The 21,589-nt window shown below is 42.4% G+C and overlaps 1 protein-coding gene across 2 annotated transcripts in view; it reads right to left on the bottom strand.

The window, feature by feature from the left end:
- NACC1 (nucleus accumbens associated 1) overlaps positions 1-21,579 on the bottom strand; it is a 90,439-nt gene extending 68,860 nt beyond the window's left edge. Inside the window, exon 1 of one of the 2 annotated variants that reach the window (XM_069230402.1) lies at positions 21,489-21,579. The gene's annotated coding sequence lies outside the window, so the exon portion shown is untranslated. Of the gene's footprint in view, positions 1-18,216; positions 19,330-21,488 lie in introns of those variants that run through there. The other variant, XM_069230401.1, reaches the window with a different exon arrangement.
- Between the last annotated feature and the right edge of the window lie 10 nt (positions 21,580-21,589).

The raw sequence follows: 21,589 nt of genomic DNA, 5'->3' as shown, positions 1-21,589 counted from the left end.
CTGTAAACTGGCAACCAAAGAGTTTGTCCTACAGGGGGTTATGCCTACTTGTCCCAAGGAATAATAAACAAGTAAACTCATTGTTCTTAACCCCAAGCAATATGCCCTGATAGATTAGGGTGAAGTAGAGTGGGGTGGGGTAGAATGGAATGGGAGGGGTAGATTGGAGTGCGGCAGATTGTAGAGGGGTGACTGGGGTCATTTTTTAAGTGGGGTAAATTGTAGTAGATTAGTTTGGGGTAGATTTGGAATGGTGTAGAGTAGATGGGGATAGACTGGAGTGGGGTAGATTGGAGGGGTGGACTGCTTTTGATTGGAGTGTGGTAGATATGAGTAGAGTAGATTAGAGTGGGGTAAACTAGAGTGAAGTGGGGTAGACTGGAGTGAAGTGGGGTAGGAGTGAAGTGGGGTAGGAGTGAAGTGGGGTAGGAGTGAAGTGGGGTAGGAGTGAAGTGGGGTAGGAGTGAAGTGGGGTAGGAGTGAAGTGGGGTAGGAGTGAAGTGGGGTAGGAGTGAAGTGGGGTAGGAGTGAAGTGGGGTAGGAGTGAAGTGGGGTAGGAGTGAAGTGGGGTAGGAGTGAAGTGGGGTAGGAGTGAAGTGGGGTAGACTGGTGTGGAGTGCGGTAGATATGAGTAGATTGGAGTGAAGTGGGATAGATTGGAGTGAAGTGGGGTCGATTGGAGTGAAGTGGGGTCGATTGGAGTGAAGTGGGGTCGATTGGAGTGAAGTGGGGTCGATTGGAGTGAAGTGGGGTCGATTGGAGTGAAGTGGGGTCGATTGGAGTGAAGTGGGGTCAGATTGGGGTGGAGTGGGTTAGATTGGGGTGGAGTGGGTTAGATTGGGGTGGAGTGGGTTAGATTGGGGTGGAGTGGGTTAGATTGGGGTGGAGTGGGTTAGATTGGGGTGGAGTGGAGTGGGGTAGATCTGAGTAGAGTAGAATGGCGTGGGGTAGAATGGAGTACATTGGAGTGGGTAGATTGTGATGGAGCGCGGCAAAATAAAGTGGAGTGGAGTTAGATTATAGTGGAGTATATTGGAATGGAGTAAACTGGAATGGGGTAAACTGGCATGGAGAGCAATAGAGTGGAGTGGTCTAGACTGGAAAGGCGCCAGGTAGATTGGAGTGTAGTGGATTGGATAGGATAGGGTGGAGTGGGGTAAATTGGAGCAGACTGAGTGGAGCGGAGACAATTAGAGTGGCGTGGGGAAGGTTGGTGGTGAGTGGGGTGGATCGGGCAGAGTGGGATAGACTTAAGTGGGGAAGACTGAAGTGGGGTAGACTGAATCGTAATGGAGTGGACTGGGGTAGACTGGAGTGGAATGAGATTGGTTAGAATGGGTTAGGTGGGGTGGAGTGGGGTAGACTGAACTGTAGTGGAGTGGGGTAAGGTAGAGTGGGGTACAGTGGTGTGGAATGGTGTGGGATAGATTGGAGCGGAGTACATTGGAGTGGGGTAGGGTGAGTGTAGGGGCATAGAAAAGAGTGGCATGTTGTGCCAGGAGTGAGTGGCATAGAGTGGGGTGGTGTGGAGTCAAGTGGCGTTGCGTGTCACAGAGGTTTTGGAGTGGAGGGGAGTGGAGTGGCATAGAATGGAGTGGTGTTGCACAGAGTGGAAGGGCAGAGAGAGGAGTGGCACAGTATGGAGTATATATGGTGTGGTAGCACACTGTCTTTACAGATAACGCATTTTCAATTGAAATAACCATTACATTTGCACTGAAATACGGTTTTACTGCACACAAATGTCATCACCTAGTGTACTTATGTGTTTTGCTTGTGTTCTAATATTTGTTACCATCACAATTCAGAATTACAAAAAAAAAAAGTGCTTCATTCGTACTAATTGTCATATATTCTGAAATATCCACACAGTCCTTTTTTGCTGTGTGCTAGAAAAGAAAAAAAATAATCTTACACCCTCTCCTCTTAAATAGGAACTCAGCAGAATTGTTATATAAATTCTTTCACTTTGAACTCGGAGAAAGAAATATAAAACCAAGCTCCCTGGAAGAGAGAGACCGACATTTGACCTGTGCTTTGAATGAACAGGAAATGTGATAAGATAAGAACAAGATTTAAAGGCCTGCTTACAGAAAGCGAGTTTGTGACAGACTACAGTAAACAAGGTTTGGGGAACAGGAGGAATGAACTCAATCTGGACAGCTTAAAGCAAATAAAAACAAACAAATAGAAAGCTAGAAAATGTGAGTTACAAACCACAAAGCCAATGGTAAGCAACAGGCTAAATGGATTCGTAGGTCAACTTTCTGAATGTCCCCAAGATGTCTTTAGTAAACCAGACAGCTGCGCTGTCTGGTAGTCTTTGACCTAAAATAGGGCCAGGCTGGTGACAGCCGAAGACCTGTTGAAGTACAAGATGTGTGGGGAGAAGTAGGCGACTGGTCTGGAGGACAAAAGATATGGTCCGACCCCCTGTAGTCTTTGGAGAAATTTACCCACCCAGGACTTCAAGGTTCTTGAGAGTCAATGGCACAGAATGAAGAGAAGAGCATCTGTGTGACCACAAGACTGAGGACTTGAAGAGACATTCTCCCTGCCTTAGAGTGTAGAACTGGAAGAGGAGGATATAGCATCTACCGAGAAGGCCAGGAATGATGCAAAGTCTCTGGAGGGACACAAATGTTTTTTACCTTCACTCCAGGCCTTAAGGTAAATGTTTTTTTGACTGCATTTGGTTACTCTTTAAATCCAGAACCTTTTTAAGGTTTTATCTAGTCCGTTCCAGATATATAGTCTAAAGTTATGTTTGGCAGGTCTTTGTCTAGGGTGGTACAGTGGGTGAAAAATGATGTGTTGGAATTCTACCCTAAGCAAATACCAATGGTTAGACTTTTTGCAAGTATTCCTACCAAATTACCTTTATGTGATTAATGTAACCTCCAAGGTGGCCACTGGTATGCCCCTAAGTGGGCCATTTGCTCACTGTGCTAAAGTATCCAACCTGTACACGCCTGGGGAAGAATAACCAGGCTGAAACTGGTCTGGAGTTACTGGTGTTCTGTTTTGGAGGGTCCTCAACTGGCAGTTCGAGATAGACTGTTAGAACAAGGTTAGTACTGATTTGCATAAGGCAGTCTCGAGTCGTGAAAATTGACGCGTTGGACTGCTACTCCAACAGATGACACGTGGTTAGACTATTTGCAAGAATTCTTCCCTTCATTTTTGTGTGATTGAAATTTTGCTTCGTCCTACACTACAAATCCCAGTTCTTCAGCACCAACATGTGAACCATTAGGTCCAGGTGCCCTCATTACCTTGGGGTGACCAACTGAAAATGTTAATGGCCACAGTATCAGTCCTAGAACAACTCCCACACCAGCAGTCTCTCTGTGTGTTTGACTATATACTCTAGGAACCATTTCGATAAGTGGTTCCGAACCTTGGGGTCCACAAAGCCTCCTCAGGGGGGTCCACGACTGCTTAGAAAATTAAATATTACCTGATTAGGTCCCCAACTTTCAGTAATGACTTAGTGGGGTCTCCGGATTCAAATTATGATTCAGTGGGGGTCCCACGCTCCAGTAATATTAAAGTGGGGGTTCACAGAAGTCAAAAGGTTGGGAACCACTGGTTTAGATGAAAACATTTCCATCAGCACAATAAAACACCTCCACTGACTCGGGGGGCCCCACCAGCCTTGCACAGTGAGCTAAAAGAAACTTAAGAAGGAGGCCAACGGAGTTGTATCATAGCCAACATAATACACTGTAGCAAGCTTGGCACATTTCCCATTTTGACTTACTACAACAGAGAGTTTACAAATATAAAAGGGTTCTCCTTGGAATAACTCAGAGCATAACGCTCAAGGCTATTCACATTGCTGGGCCTTACAGTGAAAACTCTACAAGTGCTCTTATCATATCTCAGCCGTTGGTGATGCAAGGATCTTCTGCCTTGTGTGTTGTCCATAATTTTAACTACCTAGCTTTCTTGCATTCAAGTAGCCCTAATCTTCATAAGAGACTAAGCCCAGTCTTGACAACAAGCTTCTTAAGTATAAATACTTGTGTCATCCAGTATCTAAGTTCGAAATGTGATGACGGCCCCCTGCACCCAAGAAGGGTCGCCCTTGCTATATTTAGTTAGTCAACTGCTCAAAGGGAGGAATGGGGTGGTCTAACTGGAATCCAATAACATTGTGTTCAGGGCATACCAGTAGTAAACAACAGTCATCATGGGTACTGCCCAGAAGCAGCAACTGCAACCCATGGTGCAATATTCTTAGTCTATTTGCTCTGAGCTGCACCCTCAAGGCAGCACTTTCCCCAATTCAAAATTACTACTTTTCAACCCTTCCTAAAAATACTTGGAAAATGTGTAACTTTCCCCAAATATTTCACTGGAGTTAGAATAGTAAACAAAGCCTCCTGGAATACTTGAGAGAAAATTTCTCTTTCCTCTAATATTCTATGAGTGTTAGAATAGTAAATTTGACCTTCGAGTGTCCGACACACCCACAGCTGCTCAGAGCAAGAAAAACAGCCCGTGGTGAACAGGAAAGGTACAAAAGCAAAGCCTTCTATATCAATATTAGTACATGCAACACGTTTGGCTATTTAAGTATTGCAGTCACTCTCAGCTCCGCCAAGGAAACTCAACTTAGCCTGCCGCCGCTGTTCAAGCAGAGGACTAACGTACTGGAATGGATCTCAACTCTGGAATGAAGCCGTCCTTTCTCTGCCAGCACTGGGACCCACAAACATCCCTGAAAATATATCTCAATTCTAACCTGCATCTTCGTCTCTGAGCCAGCAGAAGCTTAAAAACCTGGCATTTATAGGGGATGGTGCGATGGTTGCAGGGGTGCTCTAATCAGCAGCGGGGGGAGGGGAAGGCGCGCTCCCGCAGAGTCAGCAGACAGACACAAAAGAAGGCAGCTGCAGTGTGTCTGGGCAGGGCTGTGCCACAGACAGAGTAAACAGTGGCAGCAGAATTAAGTATTCAGAAAGGCAGCTCGAGAGGTAACCAAGGAGCTACTGACACACAAGGCAGCGACAGGGAGTGGAGACACTGCAGTGCAGGTCAGGGGCGGGGGCGGAGGCAGACGTCAGGCCTCCAGAGTGAGGGGTTGAAAGAGGACAGACACCTCCACCATCACCCATCAGACACTGCACCTCTCTGTTGCACCAGTCAGACTGCCTTTGTTTTGCAGTTATGCTAATGAGCCGCCTGCTTCAAATACCCAGACTGCACGAATCTCCTGCCACAGATTTCCCTCCCAGGCAGTGGGAGTCTGCATAGACCACTAGCGCCTTTCGACGGGCCTGGCTCTGAGTGGCCAGGGGAAGGTTGGCGGGTGCAGCACCCACGGGGGTCAAACAATAGAGGCGCCCGATAAGGGCGCTTCAAAACACCCAAAGTGGAAACATGGATACAGAGATCATTCACCTAACCTGCAGCACCCCCTCATGTTCCAGTACTGGGGTATACACACAGTACTGCCACTGCACTTTCATCCGAACTGGAAACACAACCCTTCTTTTAGCAGGGTAACCGAACCAGTACCGCTCAAAAATCATGTGAGCTCTATCGTGAAGCACACCTGTTGCTCTAGTACTGTGACAGACTACTATGGCACGGTACACTGACTAACAAGCAGCAGACCTGCTGTTCCATTACTATGGCCAACAGATAGCCCTGTCAATGTACCTCAATCCCCCTTTGCAAGACACCTGTTATTAAAGTAGACTCGTAAAAAGACTAGAGAGCCCACTGCAAGAATCAACGTGTTTTAGAGACTGCCACAAACATACAAAGTCTACCACCTCCTATGCCATGAATAAACTTACACAGCCCCTTGCATCATGGCACACTGGTGCCCAAACATAGGGTGACCCAGATTTCTGAACTTTGAAAAAAGCGTAGCATTACACTTCCAAACATATGCGTGCACAGGACCTATGCATACCTCTAATGCTTAAGCATACACAGAATTCCAATTCCAGTGCACACTTGCATCCCTCCCATAAACATCTGCACAGATACAAACCACTCTTACAAATACCATGAATATACAGTGGCCTTCCACACATATCATAGTGCGAACTCCCAACGCATATACATGTGGGCCTACACGTGCGAAAAACCTGCTCGCAACTTAAGTCAATGCAAAAATATGGTAATTACCTCACCTGATAAAGAAGCTTTTTTGATAGACTATGATTATCCCTTCAACCTATCTTCAGAACACTTCCACTAAATGACTTTTGCTTACACTTCAAATTGTTTGGCCAAACTACATGAACATCGGTCTAGAGCATGGAGACAAAGTTATAAAAGAGGGTCACTAGACATGTGTTTGCCTGTTCAAACCGCAATACACTGATGACTTTGAAAGGGCTACAATAAGCAGCACTACTACAGCCTAAAGATCCAACTGGTGAAACCTATTGGATTTGACAATGCTTGTTTTTACCAATCCGAGCTGAACGCTTCCCATCTTGGTAAATTAAGAATAAACTAAAAAAATTAAAATGGCACATTTATGCGTACACATGCACAGCGGCAATCATGGATTTTTTATTTTTTTAAGAATAAGAAAATTAACTCCAGGTGGCCACCATGTGTGTGCATGCTGCACGGCAGCCATCTTTGAATGATCTTTATGATGCTTTTTGTCAAATTAATTCCAAGAGAGCACATGGAATTCTGGGGGTGAGGGCTGAGGGGATACAAAGTTACAAAGTATGCAAGTACTACCATGCTACACGGAAAGTAAGCCGCTGAGCTGCTGCAAAATAAGTAAATGTTACATATCAACACAAAAAAAAAAAATCAGGGGAGATGGGTGGGTAGGGGAGGAAGGTGGAGATTGTGCGAATGGGTGGCGACTGGCGATTGAAGTAAAGGGAAGTTGATTGAGGGAGAGGGAGGTTGGGAGAACAGTACGGTAGCAGGCTTCCAAAAGCAAGCAGCCCAGTAGCACAATATAATTAAAAAGAATACAAAAGAAATTAAAACCGAGGGGAAGAGGAGGCATCAGGGTGTCGAAACGCAAGCTATCAAACTGTAATGTGCAGCTCCCCCGCACTCACAAAAAAAAAAAAAACATTGGCAAAGGTACTAGGTCTGACCTTGGCAGTTGCAATCTTTTTTATTGCACGTATAAGCCACAAAAAGATTTTTTTTTAAATATATATACATTTGACCCAACCTAATCATGGCCACCATATGCTTCCAATAATTAAAATATAAATGTGTTTAAGTTTTCAGTAATGTTGCTGTTTTACTAGTGATTTAAAAAAAAAAAAAAAAAACTGCTAGTTTGCAATTTTTTCGAATTGTCGTTTGTAATGGAGACCGGAATAAATCGCAACCCAACCAAGCTCTCAAATTTAAATCACAGGCACCTGTAAAGTTATTTAAACACTTCATAACCGCAATTTAAAAAAACAGATGGAAAATAAATCATCCGTCTAAACAAAAGCAGAAATGGAGTCAAAATAAATAGCTGGAATTTAATGATGCAATAAATAAATAAAAAGCACACTCTAAACCAGCTTTGTCACTGAAGAGAAAGGAACAACTCTTAAGTGGCTGTAAACAATGTGCACAAGCTTTGTGCAATCAATCGAAGTAAAGGGAGCCAATCCGGAAAGTGGGCTAACCTGTTGTCACATGCTATATGCTGTGGTGGGTGGAAGCAAAATGTTAATAGCAGTTAATCAGAACACTAGATAACGCCTGGAGACCAAAAGCCCCTTTTAGTATGTATATTATGTATTAAGTTTTTGGAAAAACAACAGTTAGGAGAAATTGATAAAACTGGCTCAAAGGCCAGACCTAAAAAGTTAATAAAAATGATAAAGTGTGTTGGGGCAGTGAAGATAGCAAGTAACACAATGCACTCCTATGGACTGCAGCAAACAAAATAAAATAGTGTTTGCTTAAGTCACGGCTGGAAGGCTACAAACAAGTTAAACTAAATGATGGTTTAAAAAAAGTTAAGCTTCAGAGGTGGTGCTAACACAAAAACAGCGAGGAATGCAATCAAACAAGGACAATTGAACTGAAAGAGAAGAAAGCCTTCCACTCATTAGCAAGAGGCTGACCAGAAGCCCACTCAATGTGTTGCATTGCAGACAACAGGTCTTCAATAAGAGAGAGCTAAATCTGTAGGTCGAGAGCTAAATTCAGAAGGCTGAGCTCATTTCCAATCATTCCATATGTTTTGTATGACATGTGGAACATTTTGGTCAGTGATGTTCAAATTTCTGAGGTTAAATGGCAAATATATGCAAAATGGTATAGCGATAAATCAATGGCAATCTAATGTTTTAAAACTATCAGTTTTAACTAACTCATACTTAGGAGGACTAAACTTTAGTTGTTCTACCTTAATGCAGTGAAGAGTCAGTCTTTTAGCTTTCCTAAGCTACTAACGTAGTTCCTCGGAGTTAAAAAACCAATTTGGGTGAGCACAGCTCATATTCGGATTTCACGAACGGTCCATGTGGCAATACTCACTCTCACAGAGGCTCCATATCTACCATGGATAAGGATTACCCAAGAACGATGCCCAACTCTAATCCACCAGCAGCTGTTACGGATGGGTCTTCGGAGCCCTGCTTATGAGAGTTCCGATTGATGGGTTTGTTTGATGCACCATTGTATCTGCTTAGCCCGGCTGTGATTTTACAAGCTGAGAAACACAATAGCTTAAGTATTGTGATCTAGAATGCTTTAAGTCCGTCTCCAAATGGCCTTTTCTTACTGGTGCTTCCGAACTCTAAAAAGCTGGACTCAAAGCAGCTGCACGCTCTACTTCATAAACAGTACTTCAGAAAAGCAGATCTCCCCGGGAGTACATAGTTTACCAGCAAGGTTCAACAGCCACCTGATCTTACTCTCATAAGCACGGGCCAAAGAACTATACAAGCGCTTTACTAGGGGTGTTACTGATGAATCTACACTGAAGGGTTCTAGTCTATCCAGTATGCCACAGATCCAGGCACAGAGTGCTTCGTTAAGGTGCTTCACCCCATTGCCTCCCTCAAGGACAATCAGAAGTGTTGACGCCCCATCAGAAGCACCATTAAACTTTTTGCAACATAGTGGGAGGAAGACACAGTTTTCTGTTACCTTCACAGATATACTCTAGTACAGCCTTGGTCGAAGATTCACCTTTATCTTTTTTGGGGAGTGCCAACTCCTGTACGTAAATAGTGCAGACTCCTTTCTCTTCTCCAAACTTCTTAATAATTATGAAACCTGCATAAGGGTTTGTGCAAGAGGGTGCCTAGTACCAATTACTGCAATGTGTATGAGTGAAATATGGTGAAAAAGGCCACAGAACAAGCTGGGTAGGCATTCCCCAAGCATCTCTAGGAGGACGTGGAACAATTTAATACCTAAAAACTTGAGGATCAACTGTTGTCTCCTGAACAGTGCTAGAATGCTCCTGCACGCAGATTTCTACTGGATGCACAGAACCAACTGTAAACATTAGAGGAGTGAGCTTGGACCCCAAAGGATAATCATCTGCCTCTCAGTGGCTGTGCATGCCTTAGTATCTCTCGCAGTGTAACATTTCCAAAGTTTTGTCAAGCACCTTTTAACTCTCATGGTCACTGCTCATATTAAATTTCTCCCCAAACCATCCTCATAACTCCTTACCTATCTAGCTTGCATCTTTTACTACTACTTATTCCTTCATCCCTGCAGGCCAGGTTCCAAAAGCCATATATCCCCAATGCACTATAGCTCCGTCCAATGAGAAAATAGTTTTAAGGGAGTCCACTCTGTCCCCAAGCTCCTTCATTATTTCCTTGTTTTTGTCCTCTTATCCTATTTCTTGGTTCCCTTCACCATTTCTCCTATCCAACTTATAGGCTGCGAGGCAACCCAAACTGACAAACTTCTACACAAAAACCCAACCTAACATATACCCTGCCCTTTAAAAATCCGTGCATACGTACAGAGCTGGACTCATCTGATCCACTAACCATCTATTCCAGTGAACACATATAGGGTCTGGTCACCATAACACATACAGGATATCCTACCCCACCACACATACAAAATGTCCTTCAACTGCATTACCTCAAAAGTACCTTGCCACTCCAGGACTCAATTACAGGGACCTCTGTAGGGCTCTCTGGGATACCAACTTAAAATATCTATTTAGCTGAAAAGCTTTTTTAAGGTTTGATTAAGGCACACTGGGCAGGGGTTATTCTGTAGGCAAAGCTACACTACTGTGGTGTCTGTCATAAAGCTTAAAAACACCTGGAATTTCCCTGTAAGCTTATTAGTGCAGCCTCAGCTCTACTTGGCCACGCAGTGTGATTAGGAAAGTGCAATAGAACAGTTGATGATCGATGACTAACAGCAGTGAGTCAGTAATGAAAGGAAGTGGGAAATTGAGCAATATAGTTTGAGTCTCAGTGTAAGTAAGCATTGTGTTTTTCAATGAAATGTTGTCAACATACAATACAATTACGACGCTCTGCAAATATAAGTGAGGTCTTCAAGGTTGTCATGGGCAATGCCATGTGAGATGTAATGAGTACGATATGGGGTAGGAATTAAGGCTGTGTTGGTAACCCAAAAGGAAAATTTTAAAGGTTTTAAGTTTAGTGTTTTTTAGAGAACTTCAAAGGATTTGTGATGTCATATCAGCTTTTTGAATTCTTTTTTTTTTTTTCCTGGACCCACTTAAAGTCTCAAGCTCTCTCAACATGGCCACAATAAAGTGAAGTGGTCCAACACTTTAATAACAAGACTATTTATACCCCATACTTCGGCACAGTCTGGGAGGGTAAGTATCACAGGCCAATGTTGGTGTATACTGTTAACAAAACAATTCATGTTAGTGAATGCAATCACGAAATCAAAATGATAGATGTTCAGTGGTCAAGATCATTTATATGGCGAACGCCTCCATAAAAAAGCATAATGTATATTAAATGGACACAAGAGGGGCAGCAAGCAGGACCCAGCGTTACAGGCTTACATCAAGTTTAAAATAATTATGATCCAAAACAAAGGCAAAAGCCGATGAGATGACCCTGTTGAGAAAATATCAGGGCCTACATCAACTAAAAATAGGCAGCAAGGTTAAAATTGGTTGGCACATCCTGCAGATGACTAACATTACTAAATGTTAATTAGTCAAAGTAGAATTTCGATTTTTAGAAGATACATCACTGTACGACATATACATAACATGCAGATTACCCATATTTTCTTTAAGGTCTAAATGAAAATCTATCAAGTGATCCAAGGGTATCAAATAGACCCAACTACCTTGCACTTGCCTAAAATGGTGAACTTCCGGTCAGCTGTTTTTCAGAAAAGAAAACTGAGGCAAGTGTGTTAGAGTGTAAGATGGCATTTCTGCCCTCCACAACTTGGGGGTGGAAGAGGGGAGAGGAATGATAGGCATGTGCTGGGCAAAAATTGGTAGGAAGGGACAAAGTTTACAGAGATTTAAAAGTGGACTTTCCTATTAAAAAAATTAAATACATAAATAATGAATAGAAGTGCAATTTGTGTACAGTCACCAGAGAGATACATAATTAACCACTCAATCAACAAGCCAAGCCCACTCACTTTATATAAAATTATAGTTGGAGCAGTGATGAAAATACAGGGGTATGGATTTCTTATAGCCCGACTCCCAGGACTTATTGTCTGTAGTCAAGGAAAACAAGTTGTCATGTTTATTTTATCCTTGGGACAAGTGGATTTAAATTCCTGCAGCACAAACTCTCTGGCTGCCAGTTTACAGTGTTACATCATGGATCAGGAAAGGGCACTGTCTGCAGTTAAGGTAATATCTGTGCCCATATGGTAATGCTGTTCAAACATATATTTGTGTTTCATTAATGCAAAGCCTTTATTATTAGGGCAAGTGCTCTAAACAAATGTTGTAACCTCGGACTACACTGCTTACAGTGGTCTCAGTATAAAGATGTTTACACACGTTTGCAAGTTTAACAATATAAGGCTACCTATACAGGGAGTGCGGAATTATTAGGCAAGTTGTATTTTTGAGGATTAATTTTATTATTGAACAACAACCATGTTCTCAATGAACCCAAAAAACTCATTAATATCAAAGCTGAATATTTTTGGAAGTAGTTTTTAGTTTGTTTTTAGTTTTAGCTATGTTAGGGGGATATCTGTGTGTGCAGGTGACTATTACTGTGCATAATTATTAGGCAACTTAACAAAAAAAAATATATACCCATTTCAATTATTTATTATTACCAGTGAAACCAATATAACATCTCAACATTCACAAATATACATTTCTGACATTCAAAAACAAAACAAAAACAAATCAGTGACCAATATAGCCACATTTCTTTGCAAGGACACTCAAAAGCCTGCCATCCATGGATTCTGTCAGTGTTTTGATCTGTTCACCATCAACATTGCGTGCAGCAGCAACCACAGCCTCCCAGACACTGTTCAGAGAGGTGTACTGTTTTCCCTCCTTGTAAATCTCACATTTGATGATGGACCACAGGTTCTCAATGGGGTTCAGATCAGGTGAACAAGGAGGCCATGTCATTAGATTTCCTTCTTTTATACCCTTTCTTGCCAGCCACGCTGTGGAGTACTTGGACGCGTGTGATGGAGCATTGTCCTGCATGAAAATCATGTTTTTCTTGAAGGATGCAGACTTCTTCCTGTACCACTGCTTGAAGAAGGTGTCTTCCAGGAACTGGCAGTAGGACTGGGAGTTGAGCTTGACTCCATCCTCAACCCGAAAAGGCCCCACAAGCTCATCTTTGATGATACCAGCCCAAACCAGTACTCCACCTCCACCTTGCTGGCGTCTGAGTCGGACTGGAGCTCTCTGCCCTTTACCAATCCAGCCACGGGCCCATCCATCTGGCCCATCAAGACTCACTCTCATTTCATCAGTCCATAAAACCTTAGAAAAATCAGTCTTGAGATATTTCTTGGCCCAGTCTTGACGTTTCAGCTTGTGTGTCTTGTTCAGTGGTGGTCGTCTTTCAGCCTTTCTTACCTTGGCCATGTCTCTGAGTATTGCACACCTTGTGCTTTTGGGCACTCCAGTGATGTTGCAGCTCTGAAATATGGCCAAACTGGTGGCAAGTGGCATCGTGGCAGCTGCACGCTTGACTTATCTCAGTTCATGGGCAGTTATTTTGCGCCTTGGTTTTTCCACACGCTTCTTGCGACCCTGTTGACTATTTTGAATGAAACGCTTGATTGTTCAATGATCACGCTTCAGAAGCTTTGCAATTTTAAGAGTGCTGCATCCCTCTGCAAGATATCTCACTATTTTTTGACTTTTCTGAGCCTGTCAAGTCCTTCTTTTGACCCATTTTGCCAAAGGAAAGGAAGTTGCCTAATAATTATGCACACCTGATATAGGGTGTTGATGTCATTAGACCACACCCCTTCTCATTACAGAGATGCACATCACCTAATATGCTTAATTGGTAGTAGGCTTTCGAGCCTATACAGCTTGGAGTAAGACAACATGCATAAAGAGGATGATGTGGTCAAAATACTCATTTGCCTAATAATTCTGCACTCCCTGTAGTGTTCATAGAACGCTCTCTGCTTAGATGCAAATATGTGCGGAGGCTGAAATAAAAAGTGATGAATCTTTGCTTTCAAATTAAATGTTTGCACAGAAAAAGCAACTAGAAAAAAAAGGTTTGATAAAGAACTATGGAATTTTAGGTACCATTTATTTGAAGCATCATCTAGTAAATGTGTTAATGCATGCTAGTATTCCTAAACAAATATCCATAAAGGTAAATCAGTGCAACCAGTTTCATCAAGGTTTTGGGAAACATGAAAACAAACAACCATTGCAAAGCCTATATGTCTGATACTATAGGTCAGACTTTTGGTTTTGTCAATGTATGTCTAGTTTTGACTTGTTTTTGTGAAACCTTATTGTTCTGAGAGCTGCCAGGCCCTCACCATTATTACAAACACTGTTAAAAAGCAATAATATTTTAGAGTCCCAAAAAGTACACATTACCACAGTAGTCCCTGGCACTGAACAAAACTACTTTGTTTACAGATATGATCCTTGTGAAAGAACAGAATGCTGTCACTCACAGTGAAGCCAGTCTCGAGACAGAGAGAGAGAGCAATAGAGACAATTTTGATAAAAACAAAAGGTTTAGGTTAGCTCAAAACCTATTTGGGGCCCAATTCTTAAATGAAGTCACAAAAGAGCACCCATGGCATGGGCTCTTGCATTTTTGCAGATTTACAGCTTTCATAAACTTACAATAATTTATCGAAGTAGGCCAGGAAATCCTAGAAAATACTTGTGAACCGCATTTAAGCATGAACAAATATACATGTGGAGATATTATTATGTGAAAATCTGTTGAGCGCTTACAAGTTGACTTTCCCTCTACCCACTTTTTCTTTCTTTCACAAAACGTATAAGTGATTTCACTTTTGCCCTCGTAAGGAGTAAATTTCCATCCTCTCAGCATGCAGAAAGGATTTGAGAAAAGCTGGTGAAAACCCCTAAAACATGCAAATTAGTAGGTTTGCACAGACTCCAAAGTGCATCCCAAACCTGGAACTATTGCTTAACGCTACCTTCAACCCCAGATCTGTGAAAAGGTGGCAAAATGTGGGGATGGCTTGAATTCAAACCTTACTGTCGCATGAGCCCTGGGATAATCAGAGAGGCTATTTATTATCAGAGCCCCTACATAATGAGGTTGCTGGAGTAATTTATCTCCACACTAAGCGGCACCAAAGGGACAAGTGGAATTTGTTTTTTTTTATTTTATAGAAAAAGTAGATTTATGAAGTAACCTGCCCAAGGACAAGTAGATATTTTATTAAATTCCACACAGCTGAAATGCCAACCGAGATGCGCTGATCTAAGTGAACTATGGATTTCATGGAGAAAGCCAAAGCAGTTCTAGTTGTAGAAAAAATAAATAAATGTGGATATATTTCAAGCAGTAAATTAAACACTTTGATAAGTTTAACAGAGGAACTACTGGCACAAACTATTTACTAAACTGTGTTGCATTTATATATTACTCACTTTATTTCTTTCCTCTACTGCTGTATATTCTCTGGAATGCTTCTTAAGCGCTAGTTTACGAATTTCTAATTCTGGCTTGCAGACAGCTTCAGTTCTCAGAACCTTAATTTAATGTAATCAAAACGATTCACAAATTAGAGCTGCAAACATAAATACACACAGAGGGTGAGTGTGTCAAAACTCTTAAGCCATTGTTCTGGTTGGCGTTCAGATTTTGCTGCCACATCCCCATCAGCGTGGGACCAATGAGTCGGTCTACTTCAGCCAATAGCTCTCTTGCACTGTGATTGCTGGCGTGATGCCTGACCACACTGACACATCCACCTAAAAAAGTGCACTTATGTGCCACTGCTGGTGGGCCGATGATTTACTAACTTACTTTTCTTTCCATTATTTATAGCCATCCTGGTGTGCTTATATTTTGTCTTCAATTTACAGGAACTCAAAGCCAACAGTAATCCCAACACTCATTTTCTTGCGTTGTCTATGCAAAATAAATCAGGGTTTCTTTAGCTCGTATAGGTGCCCATGCCTACAACTAAGCACCAGTACTGTTCTACGAAAATTATAAACTATGTTTTTTTCTCCAAATATTTAATGCAAAACATATGGCCATCTCATATTCTTATTTTCTGTATTGCACACTCTTGCAATAAAACATTTAAACAATGAACCATTGCATCAGTTTGCCTATGCCACGCCTATCGGCTTTGCCAAAGGTGGTGGTTGTTGTTGTTTGCATTGGTTTATCCGAACCTTGGTTGTCACAAATGTCTTGTGTTAAGGTCCCTGACAACAGTTTCAGTTAAGAGCTGTGGTATATCACAAACATAAATTAAATGTGTGTCTGTGCCTCTATGCTACATTTTGCATACGTTTTTAAATATTGCTTCAACCATGCTTACATCTGAAATAGAAGCACCACTAAACAAAATATACTATAATCATGAATTCTACACACCAAACCCTTAGTCTCCAGGACACATATGATGGGCTCTCCCGCTGTAGCACATACATACATACAGTTCCCTTCCACTCACAAAACTGATGCCGGTGCTCTGTCTCTCCGAAACATTATGCTGCTGGAGCCCCAAATCCGGCACATTCCTAAGTAGGTTTTACCGATACATTCAGATTGGGCTCTTACCCACATATATTAAAATTGGGGTATATATCAAGTACCCTTTCCCTAGTACACGTTTGCATGAGACTTACTTCCGTGCACATAAATGGCATTTTCAGCCTACAGGGCAAACGCATAAGACTCTTCCTCCACTGTATGCAAAACGAGGCCCTCCCACTGAAAGCAGATCTAGAAACCGGGCTCTACTAATTCAGTACATTTACACAGGCTCTTCTTAACTATTAAATGCACTATGTATTCCCCTGATTCCGGGAACTACATACAAACCTTCCACAGAAGTGCGTACATTAGTGGCCCACAAATCCCATTTGCAACAAAAATCCACCTACATGGGCGACACCCGCCCCAACACCACCGGGCATGCAGGATACACCCACTTCAGTACAGACAGTGGGCTATTACAGCCTGAAGAATATAAACTAAATGTTTCCATACAGCATGATTTTGAAACCAGTCTTAAGAATTGTTGGAAACCATAGTGTTAAATCTCCTCTAAATGTCAATTCAGATGCAATATGACTTCACATCTTCTGGGCCTGTTTCTAGGGAAGAGTAGATGGAAATTCCCCGTAAGATCGAGAGAAAGATGTATTGAAAAGGCATTATTGCCAGAGATTGTGAGCACAGTATGTCTTAATATAGAATCTCCTGTGGAGGAATTGCCTTCCACCTCATCGGAGCCTCTAAGACCATTTCAGCATACCCTTTTTCCACAGTTACTCATTCATCAGGCTATCTAAGATGTAATTATGCAAGAAAAGGAGCCTGATAAAATCAGGACCCACCTAAAATCAGAGTGCTGAGATTCATGCCCATTTGAATGTATGTATAAGAATGGGTAAGTCTGTGGCCTCTTTGGTTGCTAGCCTGGTGGTCAACACTTTTATGAACGATGTAAGCATTCTCTAGAATCAGACTGACAAAAGGATTGCCCCTGCATTAAAGAAAGGTGATGCTGATGCATACTTGTCAACAAGTGCAGCGTCTATACCATTCAATCTTTAATTTCTGACTTCAAGACTTTATTATCTACCACTATAGGTAAATATTAGCTTAACTATTTATCTACAAGCATTTTACTATTGAAATATTGAGAAAAGATAAATTATTTTTTAAAATTACACAAATAAATTAAAATACTGTATACCTTGAAAGCCTGTGTTTATTTGATACAATTTTAAATCTAAATATATTATTCCTTATACATTTGTTCCCTTGATTATATAATCATGTACCTATACATTCACTCATCTTATCCTAATGTACAAGAGAAAAAAATTATTTTACCCTCTCGAAAGCTTTACTGTCTGACCATCACCCTAAATCTCTATCAATCTATCCTCTGCCTCATTCCAAGCTCCTAACACTACTACTACGATCTCCAAAATGACCCTTACCAGACTCTTCCCCCCTCTGCCCCTCCTGGCTCGCCCCAAACCTCAGTTTACGACTATGATCTCTCAAACAACCCTACTAAATTCCCCCTCACTTAGCTCTCCTTTGACTCATCCCAAACCACATTTAACTACTAGGAGCTCCTTAATTCCTTTCTACAGACTCTTCCATCCTCCACCTCTCCTTTACTCCCCCAAACCTCATCTTACTACTACAATCTTCCTGAAAAGACTTCTGGATTCTTCCCTTTGGCCCCCCATTATACTATTCAAACCAACTAACAGACTTACACGTCCTCCGCTCAAAAGAACTCATACCTCCCTACACTAGTACTGTATTCGTATTTCCCTACAATCCACCACAAATCCTTTTGGGTTCTGAAGTAGCGTGCTACTCGCCGAAAAGCTCTTTGATGCCTCGTCAGGAGTAATAAGCGCAATATAAATACAATTCAATATGTGTATACTGCCCACTCACAGTCCACGAACAATGTGCTGTCCCCCCATTGCATGTACACATAGCCTGTCCACCCAACAGGAACATTTATGTATGTGACACAATAACCCCAAAGCACATACAAAGCTCTTCTATGCCTTCATTGTAGGGTGTGCCTATTCCCCATACATCACAAGGGGTTTCTCACCTGTCTGGTTCACAGATGTTTGAAGCTCTTGGGGGCCCTTGGCCGGGCTGTTTGCCCCTGGGATACACAGTTCTCGATTATGGGGCCCGTTGGGGCTCTGTTCCAGTGGGCTTCAATAACAGCGAGGCCAGCAAGGGATGTGTGCCGAGTTCTGTGGCTCGTGTAAATATCCGATGCTGTAAGGCACTGTTTGACCCTTAGGGGCCTCCTCTTGTCCACGTGAACCTACTCTCAGAACTACTGCTCTCAGCAGTACTGCTCTTCAACTAGGGGCCCAAGGTGATTCAGATCCAGGGAGTGTCGATCCCAGTAGGTGCCCGTTTTTTTTTCTCTCTGGGCATTCAGAGATACTATTATTACTTTCTGTACTTCGGTGACTTGTGCTCCTCACTTAATGACCCTCTTTCAAGTTTGTGGCCCTCGGGGGTCCTTTTCTCAACTCGGAGGCCCAGATTCGGGTGGCGTGTCTCACAGGAATTCTGCTCCCAGTTTGATAAACAGAACGGGGGCTCAGCTTTCGACTAAGGGCTTGACGTCCCTTTTTTCGAGCTGTGTGGCCACCAAGTTGTTGTTCTTATGCCGTTTGGATTCAGTGGCCCTCCTCTTCACTTGGGTTCCTCACTGGGACTTTTCTTTAGTATATAGCCTTAAGGGACCCTTGTTTTCATTAACTAGGCCCTGGGTGCCCTGCCCCTTACACCCGGGCCCCGTTCCGGGTACTGGCCCTCAGGGGCCCTGGTCTTCCTTCTAGACGTTATAGAAGCTTCAAGGGCCCCGCTTCAGGATATAAAGTCCCAGGGGACCTCGTTGTCGGTTTGTGGGCCTTTGGGGCCCCTTTTTGGACAAGGGCCCTGTTTTTCCACTCTATGGGACTGCTTGGGGCTGTGTGGCCCCAAGGGGCCCTGGTACTTTCTGAGGCACCTTACTTTTCGGGGCCCGCCACCAGCGCGTCCTAGCTCGACTCCGGGGCCCAACCTCCCGCCCGCTTTCAGCGACACCACCTCCGGCTCCAGCCGCCGCGGCCATTCATTGTCAGCCAGGGTGGAGTGCCGCACACCGAGCGCCGCCAGCCCAGACAGAGCAGCCCAGACTCGGCCCCAGAGGGGCGGCGGATAGGAAAAGCAAGCAAACGCAGAGCAAGCGAGCCAGACAGCAAAAACCAACGAAAGAGGACTGACATACAGCCATCTTGGATCGGGAGAAAATTGGTGACCGGTACAGTGCCGTCCATCTTGCTATTCTAATAGACCTAACTGCCAAAGGCTATCTCAAGTGCGTCATCGCAACTGCCATTTTAGAATGGCACAAAGTCGACGGGATGTGCAAAAATACAGAGCACAGAGGACATTTTCGAAAAGGCAAACAAAAGAACTCCATGACAATGACGCAGGCGGCTGATTTCGGAGTCCTCAATACGTAGCAGGCCAGTCCATGAATCCCCGTGGACCATCTTGAAACAAGACTTCCTCCCGTTCGTTCCTGGAATAAATCTACTGAAACTAACAGTGGAAATTAGAGCCATTCGAACTCATACTAATAGTTCTTTAAGATTAGATCATTGTGGTGTATTCAACTCAGTGTTTTTTGGCCATGGAAACTCAAAAGTAAAAATCACCCTTACTTCCTCGTCTTAGTCATTACGTGTGACGTGAGCTCGCCTCCAACATAAGAAAGAAAAGGAAGTAAGCTAAAAAAAAAAGCCTTGCTCACCTCTTAGGCTACCTTATTAAAGCGCACTTCCTGTTTTTGTTTGAAGCCTACCAGATAGGTTTCCTAAAGACATCTTGGAGACTAAGAAAGTTAACCTAGAAATGCATTCCGCCTATTGATTACCATCCCAGGTCATACAGGATTACTTTAGAAGCCGTCCCAGAGTCATTAGATGATCATCTAACTACTTTAGAAGTCATTTTCTTGTCATCCTACATCATCAAGCTCTTGAAGTCATCAGCTAGGCTTGGAAACTTGCCCTGACAATTTGAGGATGACTTGAAAATGAGTTGTTGATGACTTCACAAGATGTGACTGTTCCTGATGATTTCAGGATGACTTGAAAATTAGTTTTCGATTACTTCACAAGATGAGTTTGTTCGTGATGTTTTGATGATGATTTGAAAATGAGTACTGATTACTTCCCAAACTCTACTTGCATTCAACAAGAGGAAAGGGTTTATGACGATCTGGGGAAGATTTGTAGGTTACGTGTAGAGCACATCTACAATTTTGGTTTACTTTTTGTGAGGAAAGTTTTAACCCATTATGCTATTTGTGATTTCAGAATTCCCTGACGATTACTGCACAATGTACACCATTTTAAATAATACATGTATCTTTAATTATATGCACATAAGCATCCAGAGTATGACACTACTGTGTTTTAGGTAAATCACAGTTAATCATTGTTTTTTTTTTTTAAATATCTTTAAACATTTTTAATAATTTTACATTTATAAAACAAAGATACAAGCATTAAAATGACACATACTTAATATTAATGATGCAAATGAAGCATTGAAGGCAGGACCACTGGGATCAAGTTGAAATGTAGTATGCAATAGTGCAGCAGGGTAGACTAAATTAAGCAGCTGTGTGAGGCAAGGTATGGTGCATATATTACAATCAAATACAGCAAAAATGTAAAGAATATGCTGTTATCTAATACATGCATATGCAGCAGTATTTAACCGTGCTGCACCCTAATAATGCTATACCATATACTTCCCCAAAACAAACCCAAATGACCTATTTTGCATTCCACCCACCATACCTTAAAGGGGTTTCCAAAAATGTGGCTTCTTTGCAGCCTTCAGATCCCCACCCCAGCTTTCAGTAATAAGATTATCAAGACTAAAAAGTGGGTGATGCCACAGACAAATGCAATATTAAATGTTGGCACTGACCCTGGACGTCAACATGTAAGGCTACATACACCACATATACTATAGTGATGCTTGAAATTAAGATCTAGAAATGCAGGGACTCCCCATCAAATTATCCGTTCCCTCCAAGAACTGTCAATTAAATGTATGTCTCACAAAACTGTAGGGCAAACTAGACATAAGAAATTCACGAAGGCCCAGCGCTAATCTGCATTTCAGTTATAGAAGGTGCGAAAAAATTGCATTGCTTTGTGACAGGAATTGTTTGCATTAATTCTATACAAGGAAACAAATTAGTCAGGTCCCCTTTTCAAACCTAGTGCAGCATTAAAATTGTCTGCTGCAGAAAACGTACAGACAAAAACAGGGTGAAGTTTTGTTTTCAATAAATACCTTTTCTCCTTTTCACAATGTTGTTAGATTCAAAGGAATGCAGGTGCTCCGTGTTTCTGTCTGTAACTCTCCAGTGTCCCCAGGCTTTTCACACCTCTTTA

This window comes from Pleurodeles waltl, chromosome 4_2 (assembly GCF_031143425.1).
Source record: "Pleurodeles waltl isolate 20211129_DDA chromosome 4_2, aPleWal1.hap1.20221129, whole genome shotgun sequence".
NCBI classification, from domain to species: domain Eukaryota; kingdom Metazoa; phylum Chordata; class Amphibia; order Caudata; family Salamandridae; genus Pleurodeles; species Pleurodeles waltl.
Note: the sequence above shows the minus strand (reverse complement) of the source record. Positions and strands in the feature narration are given on the sequence as shown.